The sequence below is a fragment of the Amblyomma maculatum genome, chromosome 11 (genome assembly GCF_055883805.1).
Source record: "Amblyomma maculatum isolate TAMU_Amacu chromosome 11, ASM5588380v1, whole genome shotgun sequence".
In the NCBI taxonomy this organism is placed as follows: domain Eukaryota; kingdom Metazoa; phylum Arthropoda; class Arachnida; order Ixodida; family Ixodidae; genus Amblyomma; species Amblyomma maculatum.
In genome coordinates, this window is record NC_139354.1 from 129,374,728 (window position 1) to 129,391,536 (window position 16,809).

The following is a 16,809-nucleotide window of genomic DNA, read 5'->3' on the forward strand; positions in this document are numbered from 1 at the left end:
AAATGAGCAATAACTGAAGTTTGTTAAAATGAAGTGTGTTTGCATAGTGTTCAATAGAGCTTCAGTGGGGGGATTTAATAAAGTTCGTACAACTGAATACATCGTCGAAGTGACGTTCGTTCAAGTGGTATTCTGTTTTTCTGTGACTAAATGAGAACATTTACTTTGCTCAAAGCAACATATACACAAATATTTACTTTCTTGCTAGTCACCAAGATTTGCAATTAACTTCCGAACTCATTTTATTCACAACCCAAATAAATGCATCGTTAACCCTAGAGCCAAAAAGTTACTAGCAATAACAAAAGTAATATGTTGATATTTATCTGTTGGAGAATATTTTTTGTTTAATTGTTTTGTGTGTTTTTGAGTTCTGCAAACATGAGGGGGCTTGTTACAGAAGGGGTGGGCTGCAAGACGAAGGGAAGTATCAGAGTGGCGGCCCTTTTGTGTTTATCAAATAACAATACATCCTAACATGTAAAACGAATGCCTTTACAGCCTGCTAAAAATCTTTTTTAAATTGCATGTTTGGGTTCTGCCTGGATAAACATAGATGGCAGAGAGAGATCTTTCTGCCATGGGGTGTGAACTGTATTTTGTGCAGAAAGCCAGAGGCTGTCGAACATGTGTTTATAGATTGTTGTGATTGGGTTTTTTGGGGGCAATATCCTACAGTGAACTTTGCTCAAAGATGTCCTTTTAAACCCCCATGGAATTTGGTTCTCAGGTGTTGAAAATTACAACAGTGTTCTGTAAGATATGATAAGGCTATTAAGCTTGTATAGCACATGGAAGCGCCGAATGGCTGTTCGCCATGCTGATCTTTATTATCAGACCTATCCAAGAGTATAATGAGGGTTTTGTCCAACAGATGATGTTTTGAAATCTCAGCCATGTGTACCTGTGTTTATCAATGTATTTGAAAAAGTGATCAGTTTGAATGCGATAATTGGAGGTATTGTATCAAAACTAGCTCTCGGCCAGCCTGTAGTGTTTGTGAAAAGGCAACAGTGACAAGAAGGGTGTTTTGCTAGAGCTTTTAAGGCTCTTAAATCTGTGCAGCTCTGCTTTAGTACATGCATTGTCTCCTGTACATGGCTAGTTAAATGATTTCTGTTCATTTTATTACAAAAAGTCATTCTAAATCTTTAGATAAGCTTGCTCACCTCTATTGTTTGTTTGCATTGTGTTCACGCATGCTATAGCTGGAAATGATGCAGTATTAGTTACAAGTAAATAAATAAAAGGAGCAGCAACTACATTTCCTTCGTCCGCACATTTTTAAGAGAAACATACATGGGCTCATTAGATTTTAGTGTTGTTTGCAACTGTGTTTGATAGTGAAAGATCTTCCTGTCATTGCATAGAAATCTTTCAGAAACTTCTGAAATAGTTTGATACCTGGTGGTGTGGAGGTTGACTTCCCAGACAGTAATGTATTCCTATAGTACTGTATGCATGCACAATAGATACACGTAACCCCTTGCATATATCACTGAATCTTCCACTCTAAAAGAGAATTTTGTGCACAAGCATTTTACTATAGTTTGCCTCTGTGGAGCATTGTATTTCTAATTCTGTGCTGCTTTTATGCTGTTACTCAGCAACATATGAAGTATACCTTGTTTCTGTTACTTGTGCATTTGACTTTTCCTTTTTTTATTATTGAAAATAACTTTCTTCCTGCTGTTCTGACTAGTGTTCTCGTATGCATATGCAGTCCTCTTGATGCTTCATTGAGCCATATCTGGAGACTCCCTGTTGCCGTGGTCTGTGCCGACAAGTAAAAACTAGGCAACCTGACATCCGGGACGAGTAGCAGTGGGACGTAGCTGCAAGGTTTCTTCAGCATCCATGTGGATTTCTTATAAAAGACAGGTATTTCTTCTATATTTGACTTTCATATGTGATCAAGATTTTACCTTGGTGACAAGCTCTTGAAGGAAAGGATGGACATGAATGGCACTTTCTTGATTTCTTACTCTCGGGAATACACTATTACGACTTGTTAACTGCATATGTAGCAAAAATTATGTGTGACTGCATATTCCAGCAGTAAGCTGCATGATTTTTTAAGGATGAAATAATTTAGCTCCTATTGTCGGTAGCCTACTATTGACGAGCCAAAGCAGGCAATACTAGGTACTAAAAAGTGATTATGCGGGGCCGGGTGGGTTTTAATGAGACAAGCTCTCCACGTTTTAAGTCTTTGTACAGGGCTAGCGCGTCTCCCTGAATGTGTGGGACACATGCAGGTCTTGTATCCTCAAAAGGACCTTGTCTAAATTTAAATAAAAGTCAGTTCAGTTCAGGCGTTCAGTCGTGTCCGACTCTTCGTGACCCTATGGACCATGTCACGCCACGCTTTCCGGTCTCTCACTATCTTCTTAACATCACATAGCTTCATCTGCAATGCCTCGAGAATGCCATCTAACCATCGCGTTCGCTGCCTACCCCTTCTCCGGCTACCCTAAACCTTTCCCAACATCAAATCTTTCTCCAGCGACTCCTCTCTTCTCATCAGATGACCAAAGTAGCTGAGCTTTAACTTTAGAATTTGACCCTCCAATGAGCAGTCAGGGTTTATGGTTGACAAAATCGACTGATTTGATCTTCTGGCAGTCCAAGGAACTCTTAAGAGTCTTCGCCAGCACCACAATTCAAACGCGTCAATTCTTCGGCGGTCAGCCTTTTTCACAGTCAAACTCTCGCATCCATACATCACAACTGGAAAGGCCATAGCACGGGTTATACGGATCTTGGTTGGCAGACTAATGTCTCTGCTCTTTACTAGGCGGTCAAGGCTTACCATTGCTCTCTTTCCCAGAAGCAGGCGTCTCCTAATTTCATGGCTGCAGTCTCCTTCCGAGGTAATCTTGGCGCCCAAGAACAGAAAATCTGTCACAACTTCCACTTCTTGTCCATTGATGCTCCAGGACTTGATAGGGCAAGACGCCATGATCTTCGTCTTTTTAATGTTCAGTTTAAGCCCAAACTTCTCACTCTCTTCTTGTACGCGCATCAGAAGTCTCTCGAGTTCCACTTCACTTTCTGCCATTAAAGTGGTGTCATCCGCATATCTAAGGTTGTTGATACGTTTTCCAGCAATCTTCACTCCAGCTGAAGACTCGTCCAGACCGGCCTTCCTCATGATGCAATCTGCATATAGATTAAATAGGCAGGGCGACAGTATGCAGCCTTGCCTCACTCCTTTCTCAATCGGAAACCAATCAGTAAGACCATGCCCAGTTCTGACTGTGGCCTCTTGCCCTTCATACAGGTTAATGAGGAGACAGATGAGGGTAATTGGAACTCCCATCTCTTGGAGAGCTTGCCACAATCTGCTGTGATCTACGCAGTCAAACGCTTTCGCATAATCAATAAAGCAGAAGTAGATGGGATTCTGGAACTCTCTTGCTTTTTCCATGATCCAGCGAAGATTGGAAACTTGGTTTATAGTTCCTCTGCCCTTGCAAAACCCAGCTTGCATGTCCGGAAGCTCCCGATCCACATACTGCTGCAGCCTACCTTGGAGGATTTTCAACATCACCTTGCTAGCATGCGAAATAAGCGCGATCGTGCGGTAGTTGGAACAATCTTTGGCACTGCCTTTCTTTGGAATGGGGATGTAAACTGACCTCCTCCAATCCTGTGGCCACTGCAGGGTTGTTCAAATCTTTTGACATAATGTATGCAGTGTGTTAACAGCGTCGTGGTTGAGGTTTTGAAGCAACTCAGCTGGAATACCATCAATTCCGCTAGCTTTGTTCTTAGCAAGGCTGGCTAAGGCCCATTCAACTTCACTCTTCAGGATGCCCGGCTCGAGATCAGCAATCACAACCGTCCTATGTTGGGTTTGCACATCCGGGTCCTTCTTGTACAGTTCTTCTGTGTATTCCTGCCACCTCTTCTTTATCTCTGAGGCTTCAGTGAGGTCCTTGCCTCGTTTGTCCTTAATCACGCCCAGCTTAGCACAGAAGCTTCCTTTGATATCTTTTATTGTCTTAGAGCTCTTGTGTTCCTTAATTGGCTGTTGTCCTCAACTGCTTGACACTGTCTGTTCAGGAAGGCATTCTTATCTCTCCTTGCTATTTTCTGAAAATCCGCATTGAGAACCTTGTATCTTTCTCTTTCCCCCATACCTTTTGCCATCCTCCTTTCCTCAGCTATTTGCAAAGCCTCTTCAGATAACCAGTTTGCTTTTTTGCATTTCTTTTGCTTTGGAACTACCTTAGTAGCAACTTCTTGTATTATATCACGAACATCAGTCCACATCTCTTCGGGCTCTTTGTCTTCCAGATCTAATTCTTGAAATCGATTCCTCACTTCCACAGCATATTCTAATGGAATCTGATCCAGATCATACCTGAAAGGCCTTCTAGTTTTCTTCGTTTTCCTCAATCGAAGCTTAATTTTGGCAACAAGAAGCTGATGATCGGTGCCACAATCGGCCCCAGGCCTTGTTTTTAGTGCTTGTATAGCGCTTCTCCATCTCTGCCGGCAAATAATATAATCGATCTGATTCCTGTACAGACCGTCCGGTGAAATCCATGTGTACAGGCGCCTCTTGTGCTGTTGAAAATGAGTATTCGCTATGGTCAGGTTGTTTTCTTGACAGAACTCTACTAGCCTCTGCCCAGCTTCATTTGGCTCACCAAGACCGAACTTGCCTGTAATTCCGGATATTTCTTCACTCCCGACCTTAGCATTCCAGTCTCCTATGAGAAAAACGACGTCTGATGATGGGGTGCGGTCTAAAAGGCATTGTAGGTCCGCATAAAATCTCTCAACGTCAGCTTCTTCAGCAGCAGTGGTCGGTGCATAGACTTGGATAACTGTTATGTTGAAAGGTGACCTTGGATCCGAAGTGAAATCATTCGGTCGTTTTTGGGGTTGTACCCTAGCACTGCTTTGCCCATTCTTCTGTTTACTATGAGAGCGACCCATTCCTTCTCTTGGATTCGTGCCCACAATAAAAGACATAATGGTCGCCGGAGTTAAATTCTCCCATTCCGGTCCACTTGAGCTCGCTGATACCCAAGATATCAATGTTCAATCTGTCCATTTCTCGCTTGACGATATCCAGTTTACCTTGCGTCATAGATCTTACATTCCATGTTGCTATGTGATATATCTCCTTGCAACATCGGACTTTCCGGTCGCTTCCCGACACATCCACAAGTGAGCGTCCTTTAGGCTTTAGCCCAGCCGCTTCATTCGTCCTGGAGCTACTAGGAATCGCCCTTTGTTCATCCCCAGTAACATGTGGGACGCCTTCCAAGCTGGGGGCTCATCTTCTGGCGCCATATCGATAATGGTATTGTGACTGGCCATAAGGTTTTCTTGGCAGGAAATACTGGAGTGGGTTGCCATTACCTTCTCCACTGAATCACATTTTGTCAGAACTCTCTGCCGTGACCTGTCTATCTTGGGTGGCCCTACACAGCAGAGCTCACGACTTCATCGAGTTTCGCAAGCCCCTCCGCCACGACAAGGCAGTGATCCATGAAGGGGTAAATAAAAGTAGCGCCAACCTATTTTGAGTACGACCAGTTCAGCAGTAAGCGCAAAATTGAAGCAAAAAGGCATTCATGTCCTGTGCGATGTCAGTGCACGTTAAAGAGCCCCAGCTCGTCGAACGCTCTGAAGTCCTCCCCTACAGCATCTCTCATAGCCTGGGTTGCTTTGGGATGTTAAACCACATATACCAAACCAGTCATTTTTTACCACCCCATCTGACTTGTCTTTCCACGTATCTCCAAAAGATAGTGCCTACATAAGACTTGCCACTATTCCCGAGATTACCTAGATTATTATGTATTTATGCATTTTATGATTATGTAATTTTCCTCAGTGGAGCATTGCGTTTCCAATTCTGGGCTTTTCATACTGTCACTCAGCAACCATATGAAATACTCCTATGTTTCTTTTACTTGTGCATTTGACTTTTCCTTTATTATTCAAAAAATCTTTCTTCGTGCTATTCCGACTAGTGTTCTCATATGTATATGCAGTCCTCTTGTTGCTTCATTCGACCATATCTGGAGACACCCTGCTGCCGTGGTCTGAGCCGACAAGTAACAAGGCAAACTGACTTCCGGGACAAGTAGCAGTGGGACATAGCAGCGTAGTTTCTTCAGCATCCATGTGGACGTCTTATAAAAGAAAGGTATTCTAAATTTTGCTTTCATATGTGAAAAAGATTTTACCTTGGTGACAAGCTCTTGAAAGGAAAAGATGGGCATGAGTGGCACTTTCTTATTTTCTTACTGTATGGGAATACACTATTGAGACTTGTTACCTGCATATGTAGCAAAAAGTATGTGTGACTGCATATTGTAGGGTAACTATAATATACTTCATCATTCCCTATTATTGCTCTTGTATTCACCTAGGTGCTTGGTATAGCTGGTCTCCTTCAGTAATTACTTAGGTGTGTGTGTTATCTGCTATGGCTAACATAGGCATCACTCGGGAAAAATGGGAGCAAACAGGCATAGTGGCATCACTTGCTGGTAGCATGCACCAAAATGTATGTATAAGTACAGATACGTTGCCGCTCAACATGTGTAACTTGACTGAAGATAAAGCGCACGGGAAGACACACACAAGAGAAGAAGACACAGGACACGCGCTAACTCACATCTGGTGTATTTGCACAGTACATAACAATGCACAGTACATAACAATCACATAAAGACAGAGAAAAATATAAGGAATATTACAAAACATCATCAAGGAATATCACAAACCCGATAAAGAAAACTGATCTCTGCCTTCCAGAGCCGCACCGACGTATCGCTGACACACCTATCTCCCCTTTTCCCGATATGGAATGCCTCCAAAAGCTCACGCGCTGTCTTATCACGGCCTCTGCCCAGAATCTTAATGTCAGCCAGTCGCGGATCGCACGCAGTGCAGTTTGCGCAATGCGCTGCCAAATTTGTCCCTACACTCCTTAAAGCCCGCAAATGATCCCCTGCTCAATCATTAATACAGCGCCCGGTCTGGCCAATGTAGGCCTTCCCACAGGTCAGCGGGATCTCATATACGACCCCCATGCAGCAGTCGACAAACCACTCAGAATGTTTTTTCTCACAACCGCTCGATTTTCCAACACGCGAAATGCGTGCGCAAAGCTCCGCCATCTTCTTCGGAGCGGAGAACACCACCGGCACGCCATGTCTGTACGCCACTTTCTTCACGTGGTGCGCAACCTTATGCATATACGGTACCACAACAGGTTTGGCCGTATTTCTCACCGGAGCAGTTTTCTTCCCAAACATGGCTCGCTTGGTTTTGGGAAGAAAACTGCTCCGGTGAGAAATACGGCCAAAGCTGTTATGGTACCGTATATGCATAAGGTTGCGCACCACGTGAAGAAAGTGGCGAACAGACATGGCGTGCCGGTGGTGTTCTCCGCTCCGAAGAAGGTGGCGGAGCTTTGCTCACGCATTTCGCGTGTTGGAAAACCGAGCGGTTGTGAGAAAAAACATTCTAAGCGGTTTGTCGACTGCTGCATGGGGGTCGTATATGAGATCCCGCTGACCTGTGGGAAGGCCTACATTGGCCAGACCGGGCGCTGTATTAATGATCGAGCAGGGGATCATTTGCGGGCTTTAAGAAGTGGAGGGACATATTTGGCAGCGTATTGCGCGAACTGCACTGCGTGCGAGCCGCGACTGGCTGACATTAAGATTCTGGGCAGAGGCCGTGATAAGACAGCGCGTGAGCTTTTGGAGGCATTCCATATCAAGAAAAGGGGAGATGGGTGTGTCAGCGATACGTCGGTGCGGCTCTGGAAGGCAGAGATCAGTGTTCTTGATCGGGTTTTGTGATATTCCTTGATCATGTTTTGTAATATTCCTTATATTTTTTTCTCTGTCTTTATGTGATTGTTGTGTACTGCGCATGACCCCCTTTCAGCATATATTTGCTGTTATTGCTGCAAATAAACCAGATGTGAGTTAGCGCGTGTCCTGTGTCTTCTTCTCTTGTGTGTCTTCCCGTGCGCTTTATCTTCAGTCAAGAGACAATGCACCATCTAGACCAACTTCAAGTTTTGTTCAACATGTGTATTTGCTTGACGTAGCAAATGGCAGATTAGAGAGTTTATCTGATGACCAAGCATACTGGCGTGTAAATTTCACTCCTTTGTTTCCTGGGCCCCTATTGTGATAAACTAATGTCGAATGATATAGAGGATCAAAAGGAATACAACTAAACACAGCAATAGTCTCTATCTCCTGAGGGTGTTTTGCAGTATAGTTTGTGCAGAAAGTGGTTGGAAACCTGTTAGCATATTTTGAGGAAAAATAGGCATCTGAGTGAAGAGAGATGTGTGTGATGCTAGCACAAAGCGTGTGAAATTGGCAGATAAATTTTTAGCATGTATATTTCTTTTCTAGGTGACACCATGATAAATTTGATATGGCCGCTACATCAAACACACAATGTCGTTGCCATCGGAAACCAAGTGTTTCCGTGTCAAGGGTTTGTGCAATAAATGAAGGTATGAATTTGCATCTGTTTCACCACTCTCACTTTTCACGAAATATTACACGCATGTGAACAGTGAGTAAAATACACATTATTATTAGACACTTGAAATATAGTTAGCATAACACAAGAAATTAATACTTTGTATGAACACGATTCTTTAAAATAACGGTGGCCAATTATCGGAACACAGTCGTTACAGTGTCCATATACGCTATCAATAGGCTAATCATAGGAGGTATAAATACGTTCTATGTAAATACATTCTATTCAATCACGGTGGCCAATTGTCGGAAGGAAGGTCATACATAGATCATACGTGTTCTAAAGACTTTCTTTTGATGGTCGATAGGTTCTATGATCATATTGTCTAAAGACATCGCATAAAGTGATCATAGACATTTTTGTAAGGGTAAAGGGTCTGATTATTACATAACTAGATATTTCACCCATTGTTCGCGCTCTGAGGATAAAAATTTGGAATGCTTCTGCACAATTTCAAAGTCAGGGTTCTGAGGACAAGCTACGCCATTGATCATACTTTTATCAACAAATTTCGCTGCATTTGAGTCAGTGGGTCTCATGCTCTTATCAGAGAACCGACTTTTTTGGTTTTCGCACTTGCCAGTCGCAATCTGGTGATTCCTCGCCTGCAGATATATCTGAGTCTCCGAGATTCTGTTCCCCTCGTTGACTGCTCCGTTATTCTGATTGTAACCTTTCAATTTTGAACCTAAATGCCAGAAGCATAACTCACAAGTTCACAGACGGTTTGTCTTTAATTGCTGCACATTCACCATATGTAGTTGGTATAACAGAAACGTGGCTGCATGATGACATATTAGACTCAGAATTCACACCTCCTGGCTACGTTGCTGTTCGCAATGACCGACGCCGCACTAAAGGTGGTGGCGTCGCGTTGCCTTTTCAGTCTGACCTCAAGTTTTCAGTGTTGTCACCCCCAGATGACATAGAATCAATCTTGTGTAAACTTTATCTGATCAAAACAAATGTCGTGATTGGTGTCTACTATCGCCCGCCAAATTCGTGTGTAGATGAACTTGAATCTCTTTGTCGGTACATTAACGAACAGCAATTCAATGCGGGTAACGTTATCTCCATGAGTGATTTTAATGCCCCCGGCATTAAATGGCCTTATTTAACGCTTTTTAAAGAAAAATCGATAAGTAGGAAACTACTTTCCTTTTCACTTTCATTTGACCTTGTCTAGATTACCAATAAACCCACAAGATTCGACGCTCTCCTCGATTTGGTTTTCGTTAGCTCTAACATAGCTGGAAAGGGCTACGACTGTGGCGTCATTGAGGTAATTTACGATCATAGGGCGGTTCTTATTTCCTTAAACTTTTGGATTGCAAAACAAAATTTTCTTTTTTCTACGTTTCCTTGGCTTCAATAAAGCTGATATTTCAATAACGGACATTTCAATACGGATTTGAAGAATTTGTAGCACTAAGTTCTACATGTGATGCTAACGCATTGGTGAGTTACTTCAAATCCTTAGTTAAAAATTGCATTTGTTTTATCCCTCTTAAAACAAAAGAAAAGTATAAAAATTTCCTGGATGACACGAGATATATTCCATCTTACGTATAGTGTACATTAACTTAGGCGTACAAAGCGTTCAAACAATCAGGCAGTCGTGACATGCTTTATCAAAGCCTAACACGAGCTCCGATTGAAAATTAACTCCGCTAAAGATTGTTTCTTCCGAGTGCAGCTACACGATCTTCTAAAAACTAACACACGTAAGTTTTTTCATCTGTCTTACCACGTGAAGCTACAACTACTACGATGGTGATTAACGCTGAATCTACAAATGACCCATTTAAAATATCTACTGCATTTAATGAACACTTCCATTCCGTGTTTTCTTGTGGAAACAACGGCATAAATCCAGACATCATTGCTCGTAGTGCCATGACAGTCAAGGATATCACTATATATCAATCAATCAATCAATGAATCAAAGTTATCTTTATTTGTATGAAACGAAATACATAAATAATATTTGGACCGATAGCCGTGGGGCTAGTAGACGGTCCAGTACAGAATAAACTTGATCAGGCAGCCGCAATGAGCGCATACAAACACACACACGCACACAAAAAGACTAAAACAGACAAACAAAAAGAATCAACACGCACCGGAGGAAAATACATTTCGGCAAACAATTCATAGGCAATTAATACAAAACGCAAGCGCATACAAAAAAATGGGGGGGGGGTGGAGGGCGGGGAGGGGATCATAACTCCTCTTGGCTATTAATAAAGAACATTTTGCAACTCATTTTAAAGTTGCCTGCAAGTTTCACATTAATAGGCAACGTGTTCCAATGTTTTGCTTCAGAAAATTGCACTGAACGTTCTCCGTACACATTGTGGCAGGCAGGGAGGTTGAAATTGCCATTTAATGCATGCGAGATGGTAACAAGTAAATACCAAGTGGCAGAGGAATACTAGTATTAATGATGTTATTTACCAATACACAGATTTTGTATTTAAGCATGGATTCCAAAGAAGGTATTCGATTTTCTAGAAATAAATTATTGTTGCTGCAGTTGGAAGATACGTGATATATTATACGCAATGCTCTCTTCTGCAGTCTCTGTAAGGGAAGTAGATAAGTTTTGTACGTTTGTCCTCAAGATTCACAGCAGTAGCTGACGTGGCAGTGAAATAACGAAAAAGGAACGTAGTATGGTGTACGGGAAATACTTTTCGCCTTGGTAAGCGCGTAGTCACTGAAATCTAGCTTTTTAGATAGCTTATCTATCTGCTCTTGCAGGTGCAAGTGTAGGTCAAAGATGATACCAAGGTATTTGAAAGAACAAACTTGCTGAATACAATCGTTGTTTAGAGATATGTGAATCGTACTAGGGTCAATGTTTCTTCTCTTGGAGTGGAATACTACATATCCCGTCCTCTAGCAAGAATTGTGCAGCGATTGAAATCTGGGTAACAGGTTTTGTCCGGATCATCATCGTTATGTTTGCACTTTTTGCAGTGCATGGCGAGGTGCCCGGAAATTGCAATGCTGTTTACGTTTTTCTTGTGCTCTTGAAGCCTAATGTTGTGCTCTTGAACCCTAATGTTGAGACACACGCCTGTCTTACCGGTTTTACTTTCCGTCCCGGCCTCCTACACCGTGGTTTTTATCGCTTTTAGTCTTTCGGCTTTTCACCTTTTTATCGTTTTTTACTCTTGGACGTGACTACACTGTTTCGGTGATTGTGCAGGATCGCATTTGGCCACACCCCTCTCTTTGTACCTTATATTGCCCTGCTTCGGAATAAAATTTCAGTTGTTAGTCAGCGCCTGTGTCTTTGTCTCCCTTCCTTCGTGTTTCGTCCCGTTCCTTGCGCTGTTTTATTTCATTGTTCTTTTTCTTGAATCCAACAACATCTTCACAATCCCCCATATCTTTTTGGAATTTCCTTTCTGTCTCATATTTAGATTAGTGTAGTATTGTTTCTTTGAGTTCCTCATCATGGCGACCGATTTGTTTCTGTAGCATCGAAGCTGTTCCCGGTAATACCTATTAGTCCGATTGTTTTTCCCCTTATGATAGTATGAATGTTTCTTTTTCAGGACTTCAAGTATAGCTTTTGTCATCCAAGGACATATACCATAGTCGTAGTTACGCCTAGTGTATATGTAAGTGGATCGGTCAATGACGTCTGTGATTTTCTTTACCAGGTACTGACACTCAATATCTATGTCATCATCATGCACCCCTTCGAAATCGGTGCACTGAAGCAGCGATCGCACTTGAGCGTAATCGATTCGGGTCGTACGTTTTTTAAACTGCTTGGGAGGATAGAGCAAAGGGTCAGAGGGATAAAGAATAAAGATGGGATTGTGGTCTGAGATGGCAATGTCGCACACACCAGCAAACACATTTATGTCCTTGATGCAAAGCACATGGCGGATTGGTTAGTGACGCGAGTTGGCACATCTATAACATTTGTCAAGTTAAAGGACTGTATCAGCAGGAGGTAATCACGGCAATGATATTTCAACAAATCAATGTTGAAATCACCACAGACAATCAAAGACGATGTACCCGTCGCAAGTGATAATAGCGTAGTTTCCATTACGGAATAGAATTTGTTTAGACAAGCGCTAGGTGGGCGGTAAACAACACCTATAATGATGCCACACTTCATTTCAATGAACAGTGTTTCAACTACACCTGCTTCATAACTTGCATTGCATTTACAGCAGTAGTCGATCCCTTTTTGAACAAAAAGTGCGAGGCTACCACCACGTGATACACTATCCCGCGGTAGTGAGAGGAAATTGTACCCAGGAATTTCAACAGTTTCACCTCGCTTGAGCCATGTTTCTGTCAGCGCAATAACATCAAAACGATACGAGTAATGTGACAGATAAGCAACCAAATGATCGAGGCTTTTCCTAGCGCTCCGGGTGTTGCTGAAGAAGGTGTTTACTGAAGGTGATTACTGAAGAAGGTGTTTTAAACCTAGTGTTAAAACTGGATACCAAGAAGTCTGCTGTGCCTGATGGTATCCCAAACTCGTTTTTAGTACGCTACTGATTATGGAACTGTCGCTGCCTCACTGTTCTTTTTTGCACGCCTCTTGCTTCCTGCATTGTTCCCACATCCTATAAAATGGCTAAAGGTCTTCCTTTGTTCATAACCGGTGACAAGCAAAATATATCCAATTACAGACCAATCTCTTTAACCCCACATACATGCAAACTTTTAGACCACACTATCTATAAACACATTATGGCATATCTTGAATCCCAAAATTTACTAGCAAATGTTCAACATGGGTTCAGACGGGGTTTCAGCACTTTGACACAGCTCAATGGATTCACTCATGACATTTGCTATAACCCCGATGCGGGAAATCAAATAGACGCACAATTCATTAATTTTTTTAAGGCATTCGATACGGTTATTCACTCAGAACTAATGTATAAACTTGACGCCATTCTGAACAATCCCCAAATTCTCAACTGGATTTCTAGTTCTCTCTAATCGTTCCCAATTTGTATCCTTTAACAGAGCTAATTCCTTAGTAGCAGAAGTGCCCTCAGGAGTTACACAGGGTTCTGTGTGGGGTTCATTGCGTCTCTTAATTTTTATAAATCACTTTCCTTGTACCATCACCTCTAACATACGTTTGTATGCGGACGATTGCGTGTTGTATAACACAATATCCTGCTTTCAAGACCATTTACAGCTTCAAAAACCGTTTTCTGAATTTGTTCTTGGTGCGAGACATGGCAAATGATAATTAACGTCCGTAAAACAGTTGTTTCCTTCCCTTGGAATCCAGTTTGTTACCCTAAGCGACCATCGGTTATCTTCTCTCCGCACTACATGTCCTACCCATGCCCATTAATTCTTAATTTCCACTAGAGTGTCGGTAACTTGAGTTATTTCTCTGACCCACTCTGCACGCTTGCTATCTCTTAATGTTACCCCTACCATTTTTCGTTCCATAGCCCTCTGGGTTGTCCTCAACTTAAGTAGAACTCTCTTGGTTAGCCTCCACGTTTCAGCCCCATAGGTGAGTACAGGTAAGATGCAACTGTTGTATACTTTCCTCTTGAGCGATACCGGTAAGCTGCTAGTCATAATCTGCGAGTGCTTGCCAAATGCGCGCCATCCCAATCTTATTCTTCTTGTTATATCCTTTTCATGGTCCGGATCTGCGGTTACTGCCTGTTCTAAGTAGAAATATTCGCCTTTTACTTCCAGTACTTCGCTACCAATATAAACTGCTGTTCCTTCCCGAGGCTGTTGAATATTACCTTAGTCTTCTGCATATTGATTTTCAAGCCTACCTTTCTACTTTTCTTGTGTAAGTCACCAATCATTATTTGCAGTCCATCCCCGAGTTGCTTATGAAGTCAATGTCATCGGGAAATTGCAGATTACTGGATATTCTCCATCAACCCTTATCCCTAACTGCTCCAATTCCAAGTCTCTAAATACTTCCTTTAAGCAAGCTGTAAATAGTATAGGGTAGATTGTGTCTCCTTGCCTAACACCTTTCTTTATGGGAATTTTGTAACTTTCTTTATACAGAACTATGATTGCTGTGCAGCCACTACATATATCTTCCAGCACTTTCACGTACGGCTCGTCTACACCCTGATTTCGCAATGCCTGCATCATCGCCGAGGTTTCAACTGTGTCAAATGCTTTTTCGTAATCAATGAATGCTATGTATAAGGGCTGGTTACATTCCGAGCATTTTTGTATCACCAGATTGATGGTATGGATGTGATCGATAGTAGAGTACCGTTTCCGGAAACCTGCTTGATCCTTTGCTTGATTGCAGTCTAAGGCTGTCCTGATTTTATTAGCGAATACCTTATATGTAACAGACAGTAAGCTGACTGGCCTGTTTTTTAAGGTCCTTAGAGTCCCCTTTCTTATGAATGAGGATAATGTTTGCATTGTTTCATGGTTCCGGTACCGTCGATGACACCAGGCACTGCGTATACATGGTGGCCAGTTTTTCTATCACGATATCCCCCCTGTCCTTCAACAAATCGGTAGTTATCTGATCCTCTCCAGCTGATTTCCCTCTTTTAATTGTTTCTAATGCTTTCTTGACCTCATCCTTCGTCACTGGTGGAACGTCTGACTGTTTTTCCCTAAAGCCAATCTCATTACGGTCTGGACTACTTTGGCTACTGCAGATATCTGTATTGAACTCCTCGGCTACTTTGACTATCTTGTCTATATTCATGATGACGTTACCCTCTTTGTCCCTTATCGCATACATCTGGTTTTTGCCTATGCCCAATTTCTTCTTTACCGCTTTAAGGCTTCCCCGTTCTTTACAGCATGATCAATTTTTCCATGTTATACTTCCTTATATCGGCCAAGTCAAGTGTTCTTCCTTGTCCCCGTACTTTATCGTAGCGTTTTCAGCCAGATATATAAACCAAACGTGACAGGATAAATATTTGAATTTAAAAAAAAAGCTAACCTCACGTGTGTATTGGCCTGCACAAGGTGCGGTCACCATTACACTTTTCCAAATACCTCAGCCACAGAACCTGACCACAGTTAAAACATCTGCGTACCCAGTGGCAGATTTGAACAATGCTGTAATCATAATTTTAGAGTAGAGACATCCAGCTCCTAAGATTAACGAGTTGCGTCAGTTACTTCCTAGCCTTCCTACGCATAATTTCCAAAATATTTCGACCGGAATCAAATTTTCGAGACAAGTTTCGCAACATGCCAAAAGAGACCAGCACAAGACTGCCGTCACAGTCCACAGCAAGCAATGACCTTTACAAGTCTGCACCACAAGACGTTGCCAGTGTACATATATTGGTAACTGTGCATTTGTTACTAACCTTACCAAGTGCGTTACCACGCCAGCGATTTCACCGTGAACAGCACGTTAGAACAAAAAACGAAGGTTAAATTCTTTGTGGAAATTGGAGAAGCTGCCACATAAATGGCGATAATGCAACGAGTCGTGCTAAGTGTTTTGAATGGTACGCGATTTTCAAGAGTGCAAGAACATCAGTGTAGGAGGGCGAGAAATCTGGAAAGCCATTAACAAACTCAGTAGCTGAAAGTGCCGGGACCATTCGGAAATTTGAATGTAAGGATCGTCGAACAACAATCCACAACACTGCTGTCACTGCCGAAATTGCGCACACAACAACCCAAATAAGGTACCACCACGTGTGAATTGAAAATGCGCCCATTGGTGCTACCAAGTTCATTCCTAAAGCTGCTGATCCAGGAACAGAAAGAAGTACGCCACGTCAAAATCTTCCGAGATGGCATCAGGGTATCGATGATGACTTCCTTCATGTAAAGGATCATTTCCGGCGACAAAAACTTAGATTTACGGGCACAGCCATGAGACAAAGCAAGTCTTCACAATAGAAGGGCCCATAGCCTCCGCGATCGGAAAAGGCGAGACAGGGCTGCAGTTCAGCCAAGTGTATGCATCGACTGTCATTGTCTTTTTCAACCTTCTAGGAACTGCGCATCAACTTGTCCCCGAGGCTAGGTCCTTAATAGCGAGTCCTAGCGCCATGTTTTAGGCCACCTCAGAGTAGACATCCGGTGATAGCAACCGGATCTGTGGCGCGCACGAAAGACAGGATGCTACATGACTACACAATCTGTCACCGAGCTCTCTTCTCATGCATGTTCATCGCCAGAAACATCATCTCACTTGCATCACCATCCTAAACTCGCCAGATTTTCCTACCTCCTGTGAGCGTCACCTTATTTCATATGATCGAGCGGACATAACGCGAATCGCAG

General features: G+C 42.5%; 1 long non-coding RNA gene across 1 annotated transcript; it reads left to right on the plus strand.

Annotated features, from left to right (window-relative positions):
• Positions 1-1,694: 1,694 nt before the first annotated feature.
• LOC146174958 (uncharacterized) lies at positions 1,695-8,526 on the plus strand. The gene is made up of 3 exons (XR_014701706.1): positions 1,695-1,881; positions 6,018-6,172; positions 8,412-8,526. It is a non-coding gene; the product is annotated as an uncharacterized LOC146174958 (long non-coding RNA).
• The last annotated feature ends 8,283 nt before the right edge of the window (positions 8,527-16,809 follow it).